Raw genomic sequence first — 24,506 nt, forward strand, 5'->3', positions numbered from 1 at the left:
TGATTTTTTTCTTTTGTTTTGTTTATGTGATCTATTATGTTTATTGTTTTGCGAATATTGTACCATCCTTGCATCTCTGAGATGTATCCCACTTGATCATGGTGTATGATCTTTTTAATGTATTGCTGGATGCGGTTTGCCAATATTTTGTTAAGGATATTTGCCTCTATGTTCATCAGCAATATTGGCCTGAAGTTTTCTTTCTTTGTTATGTCTTTATCTGGTTTTGGGATTAGGATGATGCTGGCTTCATAGAAAGAGTTTGGGAGTCTTCCATCCTCTTGAATTTTTTGAAATAATCTATGGAGGATGGGGGTTAGCTCTCCCTTAAATGCTTTGTAAAATTCTCATGTGAAACCATTTGGTCCAGGGCTTTTGTGCTTCAGAAGCTTTTTGATTACTGTTCAATTTCACCAGGTGTTATTGCTAAAATTTTCTTTTTGCCAACATTTTCACATTTCAGAACATCTGGATGAAATATAAGACTCAGATAATATTCCCAATATTTGGCCAGGCTAGTGCCAAGGCAGCCTGAAACTTTTCCATTTTCTTGGATTTAATTTATTGGAATTTGATGTTTTTTCTCACCAGTGTGAAAACACTTATTCTTGTTTTCATTGCCCCAGTCAAATCTGTATCTTAGCAACTATTTTAGAGGCACTTTTCAGTAGACTGTGTTTTTGTGCAAAGGTAGGTAATATCTTTCTCAGAGCATAATAAATATATAGACAGCTATAGGCTAACTAGCCTGATGATCATAAATTTCATGGTAGAAAATTATTGAAATCTCTATAATATTATTATTTATAACAAAATAAATGTCAGAATAAGGTGAGTCTCTCCTAAGGGAGCTCAGGTCATGGTATAATAAAAAAATCCAACTTCATTATATGGTAGTCTCTGCCCTGGAAGTCTCATGACCAAATTCTACTGCCTTATATTACAAAAAAGTTTCTACATATGTAGAACTGTAACATTTTGAAAAGTAACTAAACACTTTTCTGTCTGAAAACATAACAACAGAATTAACAGCATCAACAACAGAATCTCTCTTTTTAAATATATTTTATTGATTATGCTTTTACGGTTGTCCCATTTTTTCTCCCCTTTATTTTCCTCTGTCCTGCATCTCCCCTCCCACCATCATTCTCCCACCTTAGTTCATGTCCATGGGTCATACGTATAAGGTCTTTGGCTTCTCCACTTCCCATGCTGTTCTTAACTTCCCCCTGTCTATTTTGTACCTACCATTTATGCTTCTTATTCCCTGTACCTTTTCACCCATCCCTCCCCCTCCCCCTCCTTGGCTGATAACCCTCCACGTGATCTCTATTTCTGTGAATCTTTTTTTGTTCTGGTTGTTTGCTTGGTTTGTTTTTGTTTTTTTTTTTTTAGGTTCAGTTGTTGGTGGTTGTGAGTTTGTTGTCATTTTACTATTTGTATTTTCAGTCTTCTTCTTTTTCATATATAAGTCACTTTAACATTTCATATAAGGGCTTGGTGATGATGAACTCCTTTAACTTGACCTTATCTGGGAAGCACTTTCTCTGTTTTTCCATTCTAAATGATAGCTTTGCTAGATAGAGTAATCTTGGATGTAGGTCCTTGCCTTTCATGACTTGGAATGCTTCTTTCCAGCCCCTTCCTGCCTGTAAGGTTTCTTTTGAGAAATCAGCTGACAGCCTTATGGGCACTCGTTTGTAGGTAATTCTCTCCTTTCCTCTTACTACTTTTAAGATTCTCTCCTTAGCTTTAATCTTGGGAAATCTAAATATGATGTGCCTCGGTGTCTTCTTCCTTGGGTCATACTTCTTTGGGACTCTCTGAGCTTCTTGGACTTCCTGGTAGTCTATTTCCTTTGCCAGATTGGGGAAATTCTTCTTTATTATGTTTTCAAATAAGTTTTCAATTTCTTGCTGTTCCTCTTTTCCTTCTGGCATGCCTATGATTTGGATGTTGGAACATTAAAGATGTCCCAGAGGTTCCTAAGCCTCTCCTCATTTTTTGAATTTTTGTTTATTCATTCTGTTATGGTTGAATGTTTACTCCTTCCTTCTGCTCCAAATTGTTTCTTTGAGCCCTGGTTTCCTTCCCTTTACTATTGGTTCCCTGTACATTTTCCTTTATTTCACTTTTCATAGCTTTCACTTATTCCTCTATTTTGTGACCATACTCAAACAATTCTGTGAGCATCCAGATTACCAGTGTTTTGAACTCTGCATCTGATAGGTTGGCTATCTCTTCATTGCTTAGTTGTAGTTTTTCTGGAGCTTTGATCTATTTTTTTTCATTTGGGCCACATTTTTTTTTTTATTTCAGTGAGCCTGTTATGTAGTAAGGGGTGGAGCCTTAGGTATTCATCAGTGGGTAACCCACTTTGCTGCGTTGTGGTGCTGTATGTGGGGGAGGGGTCCGAGAGGGAACAGTTGTTTGCTCAGGTCTTGGCTGGGCTTTCAGTCACTTCCTCTGCTACTCACAATCAAATTGGGCTCTTCTGGTGCTGATTCCTAGATGGGTGGGTTTGTATATGTTCTAGGACCCTGTGGGTCTCTCCAATAAAGTCTCCTGTGAGGCTGGGAGTTTCTCCTTCCACCTCAACCCCTGCAGATTTTTTCAGTCAGTGGTTTTGAGGCTTTATTTACCCATGCTGGAACTCTGGGTTGTGCAGTCTGTCTCACACCCCAGTTGTTCGTCCTGGTTTATCCACATGCAAATGTGGGATCGCCCACTCTGCCAGTTGCCACCTCACCCCATGTGCCTGCCACTCCTTGCCCACCCCGGTCCTCCAACCACTGCCTTGCTGGGAGTCCTCTCCACCCTGGTTGCCCGTCTCTGCCCCTCCTACAGGTCTGGATGAATGTTTCTTCTTTAACTCCTTGGTTGTTGGACTTCTATACATTTTGATTTTCTGGCAGTACTGATTTTTTTTTAATTGATTGTTGTCTTTCTTTTGGTTGTGTGAGGAGGCAAAGTGTATTTATCTATGCCTTCATCTTGGCTGGAAGTTGGAATCTCTCTTATTACATGTGTCATGTAAACACAGATTTCCTTAAATGGATACATCTGATTATTCTCATTAGTTCAACCACACTTTCTGTCATTTCTTCCGTAAGTTAAATGCAAAACTCTCCCTCTTCAGCCTGTCAACTTCCTGTTTTTCCATCTTTAATGGAAGTGGCTTTAGCTAACTACCATTGTTTATATGATACTCTCTCATTGCTTCAAAATTTATAGTCAACTTCTGTTCTTCTAGTTGAAATAGTCATTATTCTTTTAACCTTTCCTCAGAAGTTCCATTTAATCGTACCATTTTTATTGTTCTCCTCTGATTTCCTGTGAGTTCACTAGATTTTGTTCAATTCTGAATTGAACAGAGTAGTTTAATAAAGGTTGTTTTCCATTGTTCCAAGGCAGGTCACTTGGTGATACCCTGACAAAGGACTGACAGGTGAGAAAGCACTTTGTGGACTCTCAAGTAGCACCCAAATGGGAGAGATGATTATTGCTTGATTGAACATCTTGAGCAGAGGCCCTCACTTCATTTGTTCAGTCACTGTTTCATTTATTCAGCAATACCTTCTTAGCAAATGCTAAGTGCTGGACTAGTATTAGAAGCCATGTTATATTCATCTCAAGAGTCTTTAGCTCTGAACCCTATGTGACAACTTTAGTTGCTATTTCTGATTTTAATCTCTAATAAGTGATTAGAGATGAAAATTTTCCTGAACAATTTTTCAGGAGTTGGGTAAGAGCAATTTTGAATGAGCTCCCTCTACCTTAGTTAAAAGCAAACTTCCTCTACCTTTAGCCATTTAGTACCAGATTCTGGAACACCACCTGTGTTCCTTCAACTCATTTCTACATGAGGGCAAGTTTGCTGTTACCTGGGCTCTACTCCCTCAGACCAAGGGCATTATCTTGATGTTCTGGTCTTCAATTTTTTTCCCGTCATTTTTGTCAGCTAGTTCAAAGAGTTTTCATTTGAGTTGGACACTTGTTAATTCTATAAATAAAGGGTGCTATAGTTTCAGTGAAAAACCTTTATCCAATTTGCTTTAAAGATTATTACAGTGCATTGATTGAGTGCTTCTTTTATTCCATACCATTCTAGTCAATATCCACTCTCACAAGGGGCCACAGCCTGAGAAGTAGAAGCAGAGATGTCTATAAATAAAACTACGAAGTGTTTTATATGATGTAGAGTATGGGAACAAAATAATCAGAGTTTTGCCAGGGGTCTAAGAATAGCAAAAGTCTGGTGTTGAATCTCAAAAGATCTGAAGACATCAACTTGGTGTTCTGGTTATGACAGAGTAACAGATATAAAATTTATCCTCTTGTCATAAAAATGTATACAATTATAAAAATAACATAAATCAACTGTTTACAACCACAGGGATAGATTTGGGAATAGGGAAATGCATAAGATAAGCTTCCATTCACCTCAGCATTTTGCCTGAGGGCACTTTCCAAACCTCTGCACTTAGGAAGGGAATCCACACACAGATCTTGAATCTCAGAAGTAGCAAGCAGAGGTCAGAGTTTGGTGCTATTGGGTGACTGGAATTTGCTGTGCAGCATACCCAACAGGAGGAGGAAACTGCTTAGGAAAGGACTTCCAGAAATCTGCATAAGAATTCTCTTCAGTTTTTGGACAGATTTTAAGCTGTGCCAGTGCAAGGTGAGACTCTTTGAGAACTGGCAGAAAATAACAACTAGGCTGGAGATGACTGGAGCTCCTAGAGGGTTCATGGTGCTGGGAGATATCAGAGTTCTGAAAAGCTAGAGATGGAGGCCTTGCAAACATTCCAGACATTTAACTGAGAACCTGGAAGGGCTATGCCTTATGGGTAGGACTACTATTGCCACAGACAAAGGGCTGTTTGTAGATACCCCTTTGCAAAGTCTCAATAAGGTAAATCTGGTCAACCAGTGTGGTTGAACCATATGAACCTCCATATAGTTTTCCATAGTGGCTATACTGATTTACAACATGGAATATGCATTTTATAATATTCAACACCCATTCAAGATAAAACTTCTCAGCAAAATATAAGGCAACTTCCTCAGTCTGATAAAAATCATCTATGAAAAGCCCACAGCTAACATCATACTTACTAATGATTGATTGGATACATTCCCCTTAGAACTGGGAACAAGGCAAGGATGTCCACTCTTACCATGTCTTTTCCATATTGTCCTAGAGGCCCTAGTCAGTCCAATGAGGCTGTACAGGAAGTATACAGATTATAAAAGAAGTAAAGCTGCCTTTATTCCCATTTGACGTGACTATACACATAGAAAAATTGAAGGACTCTACCAAAGGCAAAAAAAAAAAAAAAGAAGAAAAAAGAAAAGAAAAGAGAAAAAAGAAAGAAAGAAATCAAACCAATAAATGAACTTAACTAGGTCAAAGAGTACCCAATCATATAATTAATTGTATTTCTATATACTATCAGTGAACAACTGGGGAATAAAATTAAAAACACAACATTTGTAACAGCATAAGATACTTAGGAATAAATTTAGTGAAAGCTATGTAAGAATTTTCCACTGAAAACTACAAAATATTATAGAGAGAATTTAAAGAAGTTTTCTCTCATTAAGGAAGAAATATATTATGTTTGTGAATTATGACATAGTATTGTTAAGATGTCAATTCTCCACCAAGTGATCTATAGATTTAGTATAATCTCAATTAAAATTTTAAGAGGCTTTTCATTTTAGAAATTAACAAGCTGATTCTAAAAATTATATGGAAATGCAAAAGACCTCAAATAAGCAAATTAATCTTGAAAAAAACAGAAAAAAAGTTGTTCAAAACTTACTGTAAGTACACAATAATCAAAACAGTGCAATATTGGTATAAGAATAGGCAAATAGATAAAGGAATAGGCCAGAAATAGATCTATGTTAATATACTCAACTAATTTCTGACAAAGCAATTAAAGGAACTAGGTGAGAGAAGTAGTGCTGGAAGAAATAAAACTTGCCCCCCTATCTCACTCACACCATATACAAGAATTAATTCAAGATGGATCATACACCATATAAAAAATAAATTCATAAAATTTCTAGAAGTAAGCATAAATGAAAACCCTCATGAAATTTGGGCCAGCAATGAATTCCTAGATAATTCAAAGAAAGCAGAATCTATAAGGGAGAAAAATGGTAAGTTGTATTCATCAAAAATAAAAGCTTCTGTTTATCAAAAGATGTCATCAAAAATAGGATAGGCATGCCATTGATGGGGAGAAAATATTTACAAAACATTTATCTGACAAAAGATTCCTATTGAGAATATACAAAGTACTCTTACTCCTGGATATGAAAAAGACAAAAACTCAGTTAAAAATGGGCAGAAATTAGAAACCTCATACTAAAAGATATATAAATGGCCAAAAAACATATGAAAAGTGCTCAACATTATTAGTAATCAGGGAAATGAAAATTGGAACCCCAATGGGTTATCACGAACACAGAATGAATGGCAGACACAAAACACTGATGAAACCAATGTAATTAAGAGTGTGGAGCAACTGGAACTCACATATTGCTCATATAACTGTAAAATGTCACAACCTGTCTTGAAAAAGAGTGGTAGCTACTCTTATAAAATCAACCATATACCTATTCTTCAACTCTCCAAAATAATGTAAACACAAAATAAAGTGGGAACTCCAAAATAAATAGGAACATAAGTCAACAAAAATTCTTTTTTAAAAGTACATTTTATTGATTATGTTATTAAAGTTGCTCCGATTTTTCCCTCTTTGCCCCCTTCTGCCTTGTACCCCCTTCCCTCCAGAAATCTCCCCTTAGTTCATGTCCATGGGTCATGCATATGAGTTCTTTGGCTTCTCCATTTCCTATACTATTCTTAACATCCCCCTGTAGATTTTGTACTTACCAGTTATGCTATTTAATTCTGGTACCTTTCCCCCCATTCTCCTCCTTCCCTCTCCCAGCTGATAAACCTCTAAATGATCTCCATACCTATGGCTCTGTTCCTGTTATAGTTGTTTGCTTATTTTTTTTTTAGATTCAGTTGTTGATAGTTATAAACTTGTTGCCTTTTTAATGTTCATGGTTTTGACCTTTTTCTTAAATAAATCTCTTTAACATTTAATGTAATAATAGCTTGGTGATGATGAACTCTTTTAGCTTTACCTTATCTGGGAAGCATTTTATCTGTCCTTCCATTCTAAATGATAGCTTTGCTGGATAGAGTTCCAGGTTGTAGTTCCTTGCTTTTCATCACTTTGAATACTTCTTGCCAGTCCCTTCTGGCCTGCAAAGTTTCTTTTGAGAAATCAGCTGACAGTCTTATGGGTACTCCTTTGTAGGTAATTCTCTCTTTTCCTCTTGCTGCTTTTAAGACTCTCTGTTTATCTTTAACCTTTGGCATTTAAATTATGATGTGTTTTGGGCGGTCCTCTTTGGGTCCAACTTGTTTGGGACTCTCTGTGCTTCCCAGACTTATTTACTTCACCAGATCAGGGAGTATTTTTTATTTTTTTAAAGTAAGTTTTCAATTTCTTACTCTTTCTCTTCTCCTTCTGGCATCACTATGATTTGGATGTTGGCACATTTGGAGATTCTCAGAGTCTTCCTATACTATCCTCATTTTTTTGAATTCTTGTTTCTTCATTATATTCTGGTTGAGTATTTATTTTTTCCTTATGTTACAAATCACTGATTTGAATTCCAGTTCCTTCCCTTCACTGTTGGTTCCCTGTAGATTTTTCTTTATTTCATTTAGGTAACCTTCATTTCTTCCTTTATATTGTTGCCATACTCAATGAGTTCTTTGAGTATCCTGATCGCCAGTGTTTTGAACTCCATGTCTGATAGATTGGCTATCATCATTTTGTTTAGTTATTTTACAGGGGTTTTGGTTTGTTCTTTCATTCAGGTCACATTTCTTTGTCTTCTCAATTTGACTGCTTCCTTGTGTTTGTTTTTGTGTATTAGGTAGAGCTGCTTTGATTCCATGTCTTAGTAGCATGGCTTGCCTTATAGAAAGGCACCTGTAAATTGTGTGGGGTAGAGGTTAGGTAAGCACCAGTGTGGGGCAATCTGCTTCACCACTTTGTGGCTCTGTGTAAGGGGACTGCTTGGAGAGGGGCCCAGGCTGCTGCTTGGCTTCTGGAGGTTTGTTTAGCACTTGCACCATTTCCAGTGACTTCACACACTCCCTATATGTAACTGGTGTCCTTCTAGCTGTTGCCCTGGTGTTGAGTTTTAGAGTGGGTGGGTTTGTGTATGTTTTAAAACCATGTGAGCCTTTTAAGTGGAGTTTCTTGAAAATCCAGCATTTCTTCTGCCACCTCAGTCCCCACTAGTTTTTGTAGCCAGAAGTTATGGAGATTTATCTTCTTGGGGCTGGAACCCTGTCCTGCGCAGTCTGGCCTGGGGCTGTGATTGCTCACTCCCAAGGTATCCCTCCTGAGTTTTATCCACCGCACGTGAATGTGGGACTGTCTGTGCCTGTTCCACTGCCACCGCCGCCTCTCCTCACCACACCATTCTCCTCACTGTGTCTGCATCTCTGCCCCTCCTACCTGTCTGGATGAATGTGGCTCCTTTAAATTACTGGTGGTCGGACTTCCATACAGCTCAATTTTCTGACAGTTTTGGGTGTTATTTGTTTTGAGATTCAGTTGTAATTCTTTTTGTGGTTGGATGAGAAGGGGAAATGTGTCTATCTACACCTCCAGCTTGCCCAGAAGCCATTCTGAACGAGAATTCTTATATGAGGATATTTGTAGCTGCTTTATTCATCCTAGCAAAGAAGTAAAAACAATACAAATATCCATCAACAGTAAAAACCAATTACTATATAAATGTACAAAGAAGTACTATTTAGCAATAATAGGAATGAGCTATGGATGTAGACAACTACATAGATGCATCTAGTGGCATGCTGGTAAATGCTTAGTAACTAGCTCTCCAACCACAAGTAGAAAAGGTTATGATTTGTAGTGTTTGCTCATTTTCATTACACAATTACTTCCACCGTGGCCAATTTTAAGCTACCGTGTAATGGCACTGAGCGCAGTACTGGGAAGAAACATATAGCAGAATGGAATTAATGTAGATAACCTCAAGAAAACAGATAATAGTGAAATGCAACAAAATATTAAGAATTGATGTGTTTTGAGATAAAAAATTGATTTTTGTTTTAAAACTCAATTTATTTAATTGTAAATTTATATAGTTTAATTTTTAATAATAGTTGTTTTTAACTGCTAGTTTTTAAAACTTCTGAAAATTGAGCAGTGAGCTCTTATGAACAGATATGAGCCAGCTCCAGCACACTAGTGGATGGATTGCCAAAGTGTGCTGAGTGAAAAGGCCAGTTCTGAAGAGTAAGGAAGTGCTGTATGGTTCAATTTATTTGAAACTTGGTAGCAGGCAAAACTAACGTATGGAGATAGGAACTCAGAATATTGGTTATCTCTAGGCCTGGGGTAGGAATGAGATTGATTGGAAGGAACAGGAGAGCCTCTCTGGGATGTTGGAAAAGTTCTGTATCTTGATAGGATGTATGTTTTCTTTTTAAGATTTTTATGAACAATAAGATAATTAATAAAGTAAGGCCAAAATACACACACATATACACCATCTGGCAGACCAAAGAAAGGACCCACCACAAACAAAGAATATGGGGGAATGGAAAAGTCTGCTGCAGATGGTAAATTCTTCCTGGAGAATCCAGTTTAGTAAGAAGATGACCAGAGACACAGGTTGGGGCCTGAATGGCTTCATGTAGTGATCCACGGTTGTGCCCTTCCTATCCAGGCTTCAACAAATATTTTCTGTAAGGGGCAAGATAAATACTTTAGACTTTGAAGACCATGTACAGGCTCTGTTGCATGTTCTTTTTCTTCTTTTATTACCCTTTAAAAATATAAAAAGTATTCTTAGCTCAAGGGTAAAATGGATTTGGCCCACATACAGTAGTTTGCTGGCCTCTGTTCTATATCCTAAGCTCTCGAGGTCCTCCCAGCCAGAACTGCCACACAGTGTTACCGGAGAGACTTGGGAACACACAGAAGAAAATGAGTAATTCTTCCCGGAGGAATATTCTCAGAGGAGATGGCATTTGAGTTGGGTTTTGAAGGATAGGAAACAGTTCATGTGAAGAACAGCAAGTTACAGGGAGGGATGTTTCTACAGAGAGTCAGGCTCTGTCATTTGAAAGTCATATTACATGAGCTATGGCTTTGCTGGTGCTGAGTTTCTTCATCTTTAGGATGGGTCTTATAATACATAGCCTTCTAACCTGGGAAGAAATGCAATGAAGATTAAAAGAAAAATCACCAATAAGAGCAAAAATCCTTCTTGAAAGTTTAAAATGCCTCAAAAATGAGGTTTTTACCTCAGAGCCTTCATCTTGAGGGAGCCAGGATGACTCAGACCACTTGGGTGTGCACAGTAATTGCTGAGATTACTGGGCTTAAGCCGGAGTGTTTGGAGCCTTCCACTCAGCTCTCAGGAGAGAACCAGTGAGTCAGGAACAGGCCTTGATTATGAGACCCATTTGCATATTGATCTAAAAGTGAATTTGTTTAAAAGTACAAGTCAGATGATTGCCTGGTGTTTTTGAGGGACAGCATCAAGACATGTTCCTCTCTCTCCAGCTACTAATTTCTTCTATCATTCCACAATGCCTGACCTTCTAACACCGTGGATTCAAGTCCTCCTTTAGAATGAAAATAACTTCCTGGGGGTGGGGGCAAGGGAGTGGGACACCATAAACTAGCTACTAGACAGACAAATGATTTAGTGCATCAGATTTCTGGAAGTGATGGGATGGAGATATTTGGCTTGGAGTAGACTTCCTGGGGTCAAATTCTGTGCTTTTTGTTTCTTTGTTTCCTTATACATGACATGGAGACAATGACACTACCTAGTAGTAGGCATTAGTATGAAACACACATCCTTGTACCAGGAACATAGTACAGGGCCTGTCGGAGAATAATATGTGTTAGCTATTATTGTTATTTTTAGTTAAGGCCAACTGGGAAAAGAGGTATGGTTTTATAGCCAAAACTACAAGTGGGAGGAAAACTGAGATGGGACTAAATATAAATATTATCTAAATTGTTTTTTACATGTGCTGGAAGAAACAGTATTGTCTAACATGAGCCAGTATTTCAGTCTAGAATGAAAGGTGTCCTTGTCCCTCTACTTTGCATGATAAAGGCTTCATCATAATGTGACTTGGAGAGATCGATCCTTCTTCTGTTTCCTACCCACTGTATCTGTTTGTTTATTTAGTTGTCTTTGCTGCTCTAGACAGTGAGCTACTTGAGTAAAAGGATTCTGTTGTTCATCTTTTAATTTTTATAGCTAGCATATGGCCACTGGGTACAGATTTGATGCTCAATGAAATTTTTTTTTTAGTGAATGCATAAATGAATATCCATACGCTTAATTATTGGGGAATATTGTGGCCTATATGTGTAGGCAGACATATTTGCATATTTATGTTGACAGCTAAGTTATTTGAGTTGTCAAAATTAGATGCCAAGCACTATACGAAAACTTGAGGGAATTCTAGAAATACTTAATCTTTTACTGGTCAATCCAATTAATTTCTCCTTCAATTGTAGAGAAAATAAAAATTCCAAGCAAAATAAGACAAACCATTTAAACTCTTAAAACATTATAGAAAGTAGAAATATTACCCACTGGAACATAAGATGAACCTAATTAGGAGGAGATTTGGGAAAAAAATGTTCTACTGTTATTGACAGTGAACTGCTATGATATTAAAACAAAAGAAGAAATTCAGTAAGAGAGACAGCCAATTCCACCTTTGAGAATTCAGTTAAAAAAGAAAAAAAAACAAAGCAGATTAACTGGTGATTTTCCTAAAGTGACCTGTCAATTTGTTCAGAAAGGTTAATTTGGCAGAATCAGCCTTAAATTGGTTTCCTGGGTCTAGCTTAATTGTCTTACTTTTCAGCAAAATGTTTCTGTCAATCAGAAAATGTTTTTAGAATTAACATGCTTGCAAAGCTGAGGTCAAGGAGACCTGAGTCTCTGCCAGGCCGGCAATAGGGACCTGTATCATCATGCCTCATGGGAGAGGCAGCACCACATGTGGAAATGGCATGCTGGGATGTTCAGAGAGCTCATTGGCCAGTAAATTCCTATGGCCATGTACTCTTTTGCGGGTAGTCTTGCTGTACTGGAAAGACTAAGAAGTCCTGGATTCTAGTCTTGGGCCTCTGAGTTTCTTTATTTTGGTTTATGACTTTGGGCATGGTACATCTTTTCCCTGTGCCTTGGTTTCCTTAATTAGAAAATATAGTCCTGGCTGGTATAGCTCTGTGGATTGAGCGCCAGCCTGCAAACTAAAGGGTCCCTGGTTTGATTCCCAGTTAGGGCATATGCCTGAGTTGCCAGCCAGGTCCCCAGTAGCGGGTGCATGAGAGGCAACTACACACTGATGTCTCTCTCTTTCTTCTTCCTTTCCTCTCTCTCTAAAAATAAATTAATAAAATCTAAAAAAAAAAAAGAAAATATAAGAGCTGAACCAGGTGTTATTAAAGAATGTTTTTTTAAAAAATATTTTTAGTTCTAAGCCTATGTGAATATACAAATTATTCCCCCAAATCTATTTTTGAGATATTGAGGGGGATTTAAAAGATATTGGGGGATGTTTACAAAGTCAGAGATATTTAGAACTGTTTGGAATCCAGGGATACCTAAGGTGCTGCATGTAATATCTAGCCTTGGGGCTGGGGAGCAAACAGGGAGACTCGGGAAAGAAGCATAGCATGGATTAACCATCCCTTCCATCGGCTCTCCCCCAGCTGTGGTGAGATCATTGTGAGCTGATTATGCTGATGTTTGTGCTGAGCAAGACCCATGTGATCTGTGTGCTGTGTGTGTGGACCACAGACCCTGAAGACAGTGGGGAACGGGGAGCTTTTTGGGGCCAGGGGAGAGTGATAAAGGACTGAAAAACTTTCTGCCTGAGGGAAAGAGAGATGTGCAGATAGATTTCAGGCTGTTTATGTCATAAATACCTACTCAACACCCAGTTTGTCATAGACACGCTGAATATAATGACATTAAGCAGCACAGATCGGGTTCCTGCTCTCAAGGAGCTTATAGCCAGTGGGGGAGAGGGACATGTAAACAGGCAATCCTACCACATGTGGGTGGGCATCTAACTCGGGGTTAGGGTGCTTAGGAGGTTTTCCCGAGAAAGAGGTGTTTATGCAGAAAACTGAAAAATACAGGGATGGGAAAAGTGGAAGGAAGTGTTCAAGGCAGAGGGAACCAGAATACCCATAGGCTTGGGAAGTGACAGACGGCAGCACTTGTTTGGGCATGTGTGGTGTGGTGTGGCTGAAGCGTAGGAAAGGGAGGCAAAGAGTGAGGGGTGGAGAGACAAAAGTCAGATTCTGGGGACCTCATGGGCTATAGGAAGGAATTGGGTTATTAATTTATTTATCCATCATCACTGTAATTTATTGTCTTATGTAAAACTTTTTTTCAGTTATAATTTACATGGATCTTTTACTGAAATGCAAAGGGATCCTCTGAACAACGGTTAAGCAGGGCAGTGATAGTATCAGATTTGTGTTTTAAGACATTCCTCCTGGCTGCAGAGTGGGGAGAGATTTGAAGGGGGTGAGACTAGAGATGAGGAAAGATAAGAGAGAGGGGGAGAAGGGTTACAGAATAGAGAGAATGATGGTTTGGGTGATGACATCGGCAGGGGACTTGGAGAGAAGTAATGGATTCGAGATATGTTTAGGAGGTAGACTAGGCAGAACTCAATGAATGATGGAGACGCACAAATATTTAGTCCATAACAGGTAGTATAATAGTTTTCACAGTGTAGCTCTACCATGTTGAGACCCTGGTACAAGGTAGGTTCTGAATTAACACATGTTGCAAGGTGGCTAGTGTGTAGAAGTTTTGGAATTGTTTTCTGCATGAAGAGTTAATAGCCATCTCTTTCTTTGGGAATGGCCTTCTCTTTGTTTCCTTACATGATTCATCAAGAGTGGTTTGCAAGTTGCATCTTTTGTTCTATGGGACCCTAGTGCAACCACAGAACGAGCTCAGAATAGTCCTACCCTGTTTAATGAGATATACAGAGTTGTTTTTCAGAGACAGCAGATGAAAACTGCAAGTCACGGAGCAGAAGCATGCGCATAGGAGAGAACTTTGACCTCTGGCTGCACCCAGAAATGAAGTCTCCCACCCCTCCTTCCCCAATCCTATCAGGACATAACTGGAATTTGAACAGAACCCTTTCAGAAACCAAAGGTCTGTTGTCTAGGAAGATGCTGTGTTAATACCTTTTTTTTACAAATGACCAAGTTCCAAGATGGTCTGATTAAGACCTGTTCCAACAGCACCTCCACATTCCTGTTCTCCTAGCCCCTTAAAAAGTTTTAACCCTGTCCACTGAGCAAGGTGGATTTGAGGCACCACTAGGTCTCCCATCTCTGTGTTGGCAACTTCTACGTCAATAAACCTTCCCATACTCCAAACTCTGGCATTTTGAGTGTTGGTATCTTGAAGTGTTGAGCACACAAATTTTGGTTAGGTAACATTAGGTCTCCTGGTCTTAGGTGATTGGACAAAAGATAACTTAATATAGAAAAAGTTGTTTTTTATTTTCTCTTGCGTATTTAAGACCGAGACTGTTGGTATGGCTGGGTCTCTCACATGTGAAGTTGGGAGCTGTGGTGTGGATATATTTCCTACCATATAGATTGGGAAGCACAGAAGGATGAGGAGCAGAGAGAATAGTAAATGTTGTGCGGAGATGAACGTAAGTCAGACATGGAAAGAGAGTCCTAATGTTCTTCCTGTCCCTTTTTCAGATCCAGCTGCAGTTCTCTTTTATCCCTCTTAGAATTCCCTACCTCTACCCTCCCCGTTTTTTCTACCCACTTTGAATTAGTTTCTGCTACTTTCAACAAAAGAGTCTAAGTAAAACATATAACACACTAGATTCCTGGCAAAAACATAGGTCTTAACATAGCCTTCTTGACTGTACAACCCCTGAATATAGTTCTCTTTTCATGCTCAGCTGGAGGTTGACATTTTGTGTAGAAGATTTCAAGAGGTGCTGTCCAATTAGCTCAGTGGTGACTCTGGACAGCTATACTTTGGCCATTACTCACAGGGTAGTTCCCTTTCTTGGTGGGTATCAGAAAAAGCTTAGAAATTATTGCATCCAGCTTCCTTCTGAACCAAAGCCACTTTAATTTGGTATTGTGCCAAGCATAGCAGCTCAGCTCTGATGTCCTTTTAAGAAAATTATGATTAGCATCAGGAATACTGATAACATTTTATAACCTGCTGAGGGCAATGTTTTTCTATAAATAATGCTCATAAAATCTTAAATTTTCTGTAAACCTAACTATGAACCCAAGATGTTTTTGGCAAGATTACAGAGCATTTTGAGAGTTTTATCACATGCTGCTCTCTGAATTTAGTAACTGAGTGAATGCATTATGTACCAAATTCTTCTTGCTTAAAGAAATAAAGGACTATGTTTACAAACTGAAGTCAGTTTAAGGTTTTGCAGCTGTTAAGTTGAAAACAAAACAAAACAAACACCAACCTAGCCATATTTGGGCCAAGTCTGCATTGCATAAGAAAGTCAGGGAGTTGAGATAATTGGTGATCAAATCATGATGGTGAGAATTTAGAAGGGGACATTCTACTTAGTGGTTAAGAGATCTGGTATTGGGATTAAAGACACATGGATTGAAGCCTCACCCTGACCTTTTTCAGCCAGGTGGCCTTGAATACACTTTTGGTATCTTTTTACACTCCAGGCTTCTTTTCTATAAAATGGGGATTGAAATAGCACCTTCCTTAGAAGGTTTTGTGAAGATAAAGTGAGATGGTGCACATAAAGCACTTGGTGTAGTGATGAGGCATGGTGAAACCTCATTGCATGTTGGGTAATTATTTGCATTTAGTTCTGGGATGAGGCAGATTGGGGTAGGGGATATACACAATAGGTTGTCCCACTGCAAATTTAACTGTCCTCTGGAACAGGGTATGACAACAACATGCCTGAGAGCCAAATATGGCTGGCAGGCTGTTTTCATCTGGTCCACCAATCTAAGAGTAGTTTTTACATTTTTTTTAAACCAGTATTTCTTTAAAAGAAAAAAAGATTTTATTTATTTATTTTTAGAGAGGGAAGGGAGGGAGAAAGAGAGAGAGAGAAACATCAATGTGTGGTTGCTGGGGGCCGTGGCCTGCAACCCAGGCATGTGCCCTGACTGGGAATTGAACCTGCGACACTTTGGTTCACAGCCTGTGCTCAATCCACTGAGCTATGCCAGCCAGGGTGGTTTTTACATTTTTTAAAAGTGATAAATTTGAATGTACTTCACCTGAGCCCTGTGTTCCTAAAAAAAAAAAGCAACTTTTCTGAGGTTTACTGCAGACAACCACTGTACCCTGGAATATCCTGAGATAAGATCTGTCTCCATTCTTTCTCAAGACTTCCACAATACTCATAGATGATTCCTCAGTCGCCTCCCCTTTCTCTGATACATTCCTCATTGACAAATGTTGACCCTGTTCTAATAGCCTGAATAAAACTGTCACCTTTAATTGTCTGGTACATTTTTGTCTTTGCCACAGGCCTGTTAGACAAAAGCAAACAACAACAACAATAAAATAAATGCAACAGAGACTATTGCCCTCCACACCTAAAATATTTGCTATATGAATTTACAGCAAAAAATTGCCAACTCCTGTGTCTAGAATGAAAGGGTCCTGGGCCAAAGCTTTCCATCAGCCATAAGCAGTCCTTTGCATGCCTGTTGAACATATTAAGTGGTTCTGGCTATAACTCAGATATACCATAAGAGCATTAGAATGGGGTAAAGAAAGGAGCAGCCTGGAAATTGTAGCAGATGAAGAATGGTCAAAGATATTTGTGCTAATGTTTCCCCAATATTATCTCATTTAATTTGTTATGCATGAGGGATAACAGAATATGTACCCCCAAATATGCCTCTTTGGCATAAGGGTTATATTGAAATGACTGTTTTGATAAATGGCACATATAGGGGAAGTTTTGAAAAATGAAAAGTTACCCCTTTGTAAGGGATATTTATAAATGAAATCTCCATTTGAAAGAGTGACTCCCTCTCTATACCAAGAAGAAAATAATGAATAATAAATCTGTGGAAACTTTTATCACTGGAGAAGGCACTGACTTAAATCTGCATAACAAACCGTACTCTTGCTTACCTTAATTTTCCTGGCAACCTCTCTGTCACTGGCCTCCTACCCTGTCCAGTAATTTTTTTCCCCTTTTATCTGTAGCTAAACATGGTATTTAAGCTGGAGTTCTAAGCCATCTAGTAGAGTTACTCATTTTCCTCTGAGTATCTACTATGTCTACATGAAGTATAGATGCTAATAAACTTCTTTGTGTTTTTCTCTTGCTAATCTGCCTTTTATTACAGAGATCACACCTAAGAACTCAGAAGGATAGAGGGAAAAATATTTTTTTTGTGCCCTACACAAACTTGCAGTGTAGCAAGTTAACATTACAATTTTTCAGAGTAGATAGTTGAGTAGAATTTGAGTCATGTGACCAAGATCACAGCTAATAATTGGAATATAAATCTTGAGCTCTTTGACTCTACAGTTCATATCCCTTCTACTAAAATTGTATTATGTCTAAGAATTTAAACAACCAACTGGTATACTCTGCTAGGAGGATGGAACTAAGCAGATTCCAGCTTACTCTGTAGAACTTCTAAGAATAAGGGGCCCCCAACCAAAGGCCAGGTCTGTGACATCTCTCATCTGGCACTTTGCATATCTAAGTATGTGATCCTAAGATTCTGAAAAGTCTGGAATCTTGCTACAGAATATTTTGATGTATGCAATATAGACTTTTGCAAGATTTTGATCAGTTTTCCTCATTGATTAGGATGGGAGAATAGGCAACCCCCCCTAGAAAAGGAGCACATCAGATTGCTAAATTCTCTAATAGGCTTCACCACCTGTGAGACTCACTCTTGCTTTTAGAAGTGTGTCTTTAGGTTTTGGGGAAAAATATTTTAGTAGAATTGTTTAGATACAGGTGTCACAAGGTGTAACTTAAAAATATCACATCTGTAAGAGCATTTTGCACCCTAATGCAGGGAATTAATATAGTTTTTCCACTTAAATATTTTTCTTTTCAAATATCCCCATAACCTGAAACTATTTTTTCTATCCTCACCTGAGGAGATTTTTTTGTTGCTTTTGGAGAAAGAGGAAGGGAGAGAGAGAAACATTGATGTGAAAGAAAAGCAATGATTGGTTGCCTCCCATACTTGCCCTGACTGGAAATCGAACCCACAACCTTTTGGTTATGAGACAATGCTCCAACCAACTGAGCCACACCAGCCAGGACCCCCTGAAAGTATTTTTGAAGTGGAGGTAACTTTTTTCTCTACCTGCTCAGCTGTTGCAAGCAAGCAATTGATTTGAATTTAATACTACTATTTCCTATTTCCAGAAGTACCCCACTGTAAGTTTCCTTTATAAATTAAAAAAATCTGTTAAGTACTGACTTTGTTCTATTTCCCCCATTTTTTTCCTGGAAATAAAAATGATTTAAGATATCTTAGAATAGGTCCTTATATGGATGTGTTAATTTGACATAAAGTATTTACACTTCTTGTCATGCCTTGCCGCCCACTTAGGCTGGGACTTGGGAGTCAAGAACTTGCTGTCACTGCTCTTTGAAGTGGTGATTAGAGGTCAGTCTCTACAGAAATAGCGTAATGTGAGAATATTGGCTCTGGAAAACAGAATAAAATCTTTTGTTCTTAAATGTAAACATTTATTTTTGAATTACAAGATTAATGTTTTATGATATTCTGCAAGCTTTGCATGTGCATGAAGGAATTACTTATGGTTTAAAATTATTCTTCTTCACCATGTCAGAGGAGGGACTATTAATTTTGTATAGCTGGTGCCCTAGGCATAGAAATCTCTTTCACATTCAAAAGCTATTTTAAAAATTAGTTTGTCTTATGTGGATGTAACTTGACTGGATTTTCAAAGAAGTTTTAATTTCAATAAAAATGACTAGAGATTAATATTCAACATTGCCTGAAGGTTGCAATTGGGAACCATATTCGTCATCATTTTGAGCTTTTTTCTTAAACAAAATTCTGGTTTTAACTTAGTAAAACCTACAAGGAAAATATTAATTAAAACACAAAAACTATAGAAGGGAAACACACACACACAGACACGGAATAGATGGACTAAGACCCATCTATTTTTTTATGTTTGTATAAATGGCTTTTTTAAATTTCAGCATGAATAGTTTTCATTTCTTTAATGTCAGTATAAACAGCTTTCATTTCTTTAGATGGTTTTCTGTATCTACTATACACTAGGTATTAAATATACTATCTCATTTCATCCTCTTAATAGTTCTTTTGTATAGATACTATTCTCCCTATTTTATAGAAAAAAAAAGTGGAAACTTAATGAGATTAAAAATTTGCCTAAGGTCACAAAGCACTTTCTCTAGTAGTACAGGACAGTATTTGACAATGGTTCTGACTTCAATGTGAGAGTTCTTTCAACTACTAGTTAGCTGTCTCCAGGGCCAATTAACAGCATGCCATCTCTGTAGTGGTCCAGCATGATGTTCTGTAGAAAAGTAAAGATGATCAAGGTCCATTTAGACTCCACCGTGACAGAGAGCAAGAGGTGACTTGCTTGGGGGCAAGATAGCAGATGTAGAGTGCTGTCCTCCCCATACAAAGGCAAACTGGTTTTGATCTCTTTATCAGTGGCAACTGTGGAGGGCACATACACCAGATCAGTCACCTGAGACTAAGGTCCAGAGTCTGCGTTGCTCTGTGTCAATAAAGATAATTCATCCAGTGTGGCAGCTGCAAATGCAGGTACTACAAAAGATTCACTCTCATCTGCCATAACCCTTTTTTTCCATTTGTTCTTTCTTTTTTAAAATGTGCTTTATTGTTAAGTTGAATAGGGCCATAGGATCACCACTCTGTTTACAAAATAATCCTCATAACAATCTTGAAAGGTAAGTGTTACCCCATTCAACACCGGAGGAAGCTGAAGCTCAGTAATGTCACGTGACTTGCTCAAGGATGCTTAGTGACCAGTGGTGAAGAATGGAATACACTCTGGTTTGTCTCTGAAGTCAGAGCATTGCTCAGTACATTATGTGAGCTTTCTACATGGCTCCTGCCAGGTCATTCCATATGGGAGATACTTTAATTGGGAGACACTTTAGTCTAGCAAGTGGTCACTACCATGAAAAAAGTGGTAAAGCAGGATACTTGTATTGACCATTTAATTTTATCAACAACTTCGTGATTGATTCATTTAAAGATTTTATGAAAATCTGGGAAGATTATGAAATAACTATAGAGTACTTATTATTCTTTTGGAGTCCATTAGTCTATTTTGGGTAAATGAATTTTTATATTGCAGAATGTAAAGTACGGACAGGTGAGGAGTTAGCTTGGACCCAACTTGTTTGCGGAAACTTCAAATAGCATAAATTCTGACTTACTAGTACCATAAGTAGTGAGAAGTATATAATTTTGAGCCATTAACTTTGTGTGGTACCAACACAACCTTTGAACTACACAATGATTTTATTATCTTCTAAGCAGTCTTATTCATTTCTTAGAAGTGAAGGGCAAAGCAAGGTTATCTGGAGCTTAATATTAAGGTTTATAGATTATATTCATTTCTGTAATCTATTGGTTTGTTTTTTTTTCTGTTCTGTTTTGCTCTGGCATTAAAAGAGACTTATTAATGTGACCCCAGTCCATCCAAATTACATATTATAATAAATAATGTGTGAATAAAGGGGTCTAGATCTGTATCAATAAAACCACTTTTAAGCAGCAGTAGTTCTGTAAGTGGATACCTTACCTATTAAACAAGATGTAATTGGAAAATAAAATAGACTGTTCAACAAATAATAGCTCCTATTAGAAATAATCAATTTGGATGCAACTACAAGATTTTTCTGGCACAACAGTAAATTAAACACTTCAATAAATTTGTTAAACTAATGAAAATCCCCATCCCATATGTTTTGTTTTAGTGATGTAGGAATATGGACAATAAGATGTTTTCTTTTTTATTTATTACAGTGAACAGAAGGTTAATTTCACAAAGGAAGTTCCTAGTGTCTTCCTGGGAAAATGATATTATAGCAGTTTAGAAATGTCATTAGTTACTTAAAGCAATAGAGCTTATGAAGATTCCCCCTGCACAGTTGGCATTTCAGGTGTAGGCTTCTTACCCTCTTAACTGTGTCACCAGGGATCCAGGAACTTCTGTCTTTCTGTGCTGTCATGTTTAGCAAATTGGTTTGCATTCTCCTGTTTGTTGTGTCATGGTTGCAATAGGTTCAGCCATCAGGAGAAAGGAGGAAGGTTCAGGATATCTATGATCCTTCATTAGTCCACTTTCACATGTGTCTCTAGACCAGAATTACGTCACATGTCAATGTCTGATTGCAAGGAAGATGAGCAAGTGAGGGACAGGATTGCCATCGCTGGTGTGGCCAACCACAACTAACCTCGAGGGCTAGGCAATTGCTGCCTCCAAACAAAGCTGGGGTGCTGTTCAGAACAAAGAAAGGGCTGGATGATGGTTCCACTTCAGAGGTTTATATTTGTTTTGGGCAGCAATCTGCTGGTGTTTTTTTTATTTTCTCAGAGATAGTCTAGTCAAAGTTACTGTCTTACCAATAGCTATTCTTAATGGGCATGCATACTTAAGTGTAAATTGTAAGGATTCAGATATGGAGGGATCAGTGAGGACAAGAGTGGTCATGGAGTATCTCATGAAAGAATAAAACTGCAGGGCCAGCAGGATTAAGGCAGTGGGGAAGGAAGCAGCATTCCAAGAAGGATTGTGCAAATAAAGGCAGGGAGGTCAGCACTTGTCTAATGAGAGAGAATGGACTCACCTTCTGAGGAGAAGAGTTGAGACTGTGTTAAACGTGTTTTATTCTGATTCTTTGATATCTGGGACCTTGATGACCTGAGAGACTGTCCCTCCCAGGGCCAGTCAATTCCTAGAGACAGTAAATGACTAGCCGGAAAACCCATGCAAAGCAACCGAGCCAGAGCCCATAATAGTGGCCATTGTCCACCTGCCCTACTCATACCAGGGCCAAGTATGAGACACCCACACCCCAGAGCCAGCTGAAATTATTCAAAGGAGCCAATCCTGTCAGTTTCCGAAGCCTCCCCCATTCCTACCATGGAAAACATAATAAAAGCTCTTATTCACTTCTTCTGCTTCCTGACTAACCCTGTGCTCCCTGCCGCTGCCTCCTCCCCTCACCCTGCCATGCCTCCTGTTCCTAAGAAGTTGTGAAATTGTGAGTATAAGATTCTTTCTTCATGGCAGGCATTTTCATGTCCATGCATCTTACCACACCTTATTAAAACAAAGGAGTGGGGTACACTCCACAACATTAACTTTATTTGAAGGGTCATCAGCTGGATGGAAAGCAGTGATAAATACAGTATCACGTTGTGCTTTGAGACATCTGGTTCTGGTTGGGTGGGGAGTAAGGAGGAAGCTTGGTGAGGAAGGGAGACTTAGGAGTGTGCATAATCTTGCCATGAAGATCACAGGACTCTATTGCTTGGTAGTGTGTGGGTTTTTCTTTTAGAGATTCCTCAAAACATGACAGTGTTACTATGAAAAAGTTAATTATCTTTCAAAGTGATTTTCAGTTTGATTAGTGTCTGAGAAAGAACAGTGAGATTACTAGGAAGATTGAGGCTAATAAGCTGCTGATGAGAACCAATGAGCTCATTTGTAACCTTGTTTCTACAAATGACAAAGGTTTTTATTTTCTAAGAAAAAAGAGATGTATTAGGAAGACAAGGAAAACTAGTGTTTTCCCTTCAAACAGAATCTCTTTCTTCTTTTACTCTACCATGAAATATTTTTGTGGACCATGTTAATATTTTGTTGTTAAAAATCCTAGAAACCCCTCTTTGGAATTCTAGAACCCAAATGATTGTTCATATTTTAGTGATGAGATGGAGGACAAACCAAAACTAATGAAACCTGTGGTGATTATCATATTTACTAGTATGATTTTTCTACATAACCAGTCTGCAGTTAAAATAAGAAGAGGAAGCTACGCAGTTACGCGGCTCTGGCAAAGATGGACCTTAGCAGAGTTGCCTCCTGGTGCTGCGTCTCCAGAGATTTCCCTTAGAGGCAGGAGGGGGACCATTTAGAGAAGAGGCTTAGAAACTTTGCAGCTGATGAAGAATTGTGTTAACTTTTAACTCTTTAACTTACTTAAGCAAATAAGATTCAATTAAAGCCAGTTCACGCACCTTTGGTAAATCTACAGTTTTAGAACCCTTGCTATTATTATTCAGCTTACCTCAAATCATTTTCCCCTTCCAAATTATGCGTGTTGAAATATGTGAAACATAGAAAAATGACTCGAATAAATATGGTAATTAGGAAAAGACTCCCATTCTCCATTTTCTTATGTGTTTGATAAAAGCCAGAGTGCCTGACAGAATAAGATGCTGAGAGAACCAGTGTAGCCATCTGAGACAACAAAACAACCATTTTAATTCATAAAGAAAAGAGTTTCATTGTAATAGCCTTCATTATTTGGTGCTCATTCTAAAGTCATTTCAGAGGAAAGGGAACATGTTGTTCAGATGTAGTAAAAACAGGGAGGCAGAATCCCTTTAAATGAGGTTTGGAGATTTTGTTTCTCATTAAACCCATTTTGTAAATGGGGTTCCCACCTGATTTAAACCAACCAGTTTGTTCTTCAAAAGTCTGTATGGTTGTTTTGCATTTAAAAATATAGCCATTCTGCAGGACACTGTCTCTGTGATTAGAGGGAGAATTCTAGATCCCTTGTGCTGCAGAGAGGTGTGCAGAGGAAAGAACACCAAACTGAAAAGGCAGCTTGGCTCTGCCACCTAGCAGATTAGGTAAACCCAGTGCCTCTAAGCCTCACTCTTTTCCTCTGTAATAAGGATACGGTTGGACTAGACAGTCTATGCAGTCTCCGGCTGCTCCAGGATTCTGTGATTCCAAGTCTCCATGAAGTATGACTGTATAGTCCAGGCAGGTAACTTAATGGGAGAAGAGGGGAAGCTGCAAACTGCAGGAGCAACCGAGTGGTGTGTTCCTAGGCTAAGGGACACAGCTGTGGCTCTGTATGAGTTCACAGGTGCTGGCACAGCCCCAGGGCCAGTGGTGCACACTCTGACTTTTTCAAGAGAAGCTGCCCAGTAGTCTGTCCTTTCTGCTCTCCAATTTATTCCTCCACTCTCCCCATTTCTGCTCTAAACTGAAGGGGCTGGCTCCTACTGGCTGTGGTTCCTGACTCCCATGTCAGCTGGCTTTGCCTGGATCCTGCTAATGGGAGGAATTGGTGGGGTTGAGGGTGGGGAAAAAGGGAGAAGCCAGAGTATTTCTAACCC

Source organism: Phyllostomus hastatus, unplaced genomic scaffold (assembly GCF_019186645.2).
Source record: "Phyllostomus hastatus isolate PE091 unplaced genomic scaffold, TTU_PhHast_1.1 phas_scaffold_1066, whole genome shotgun sequence".
In the NCBI taxonomy this organism is placed as follows: domain Eukaryota; kingdom Metazoa; phylum Chordata; class Mammalia; order Chiroptera; family Phyllostomidae; genus Phyllostomus; species Phyllostomus hastatus.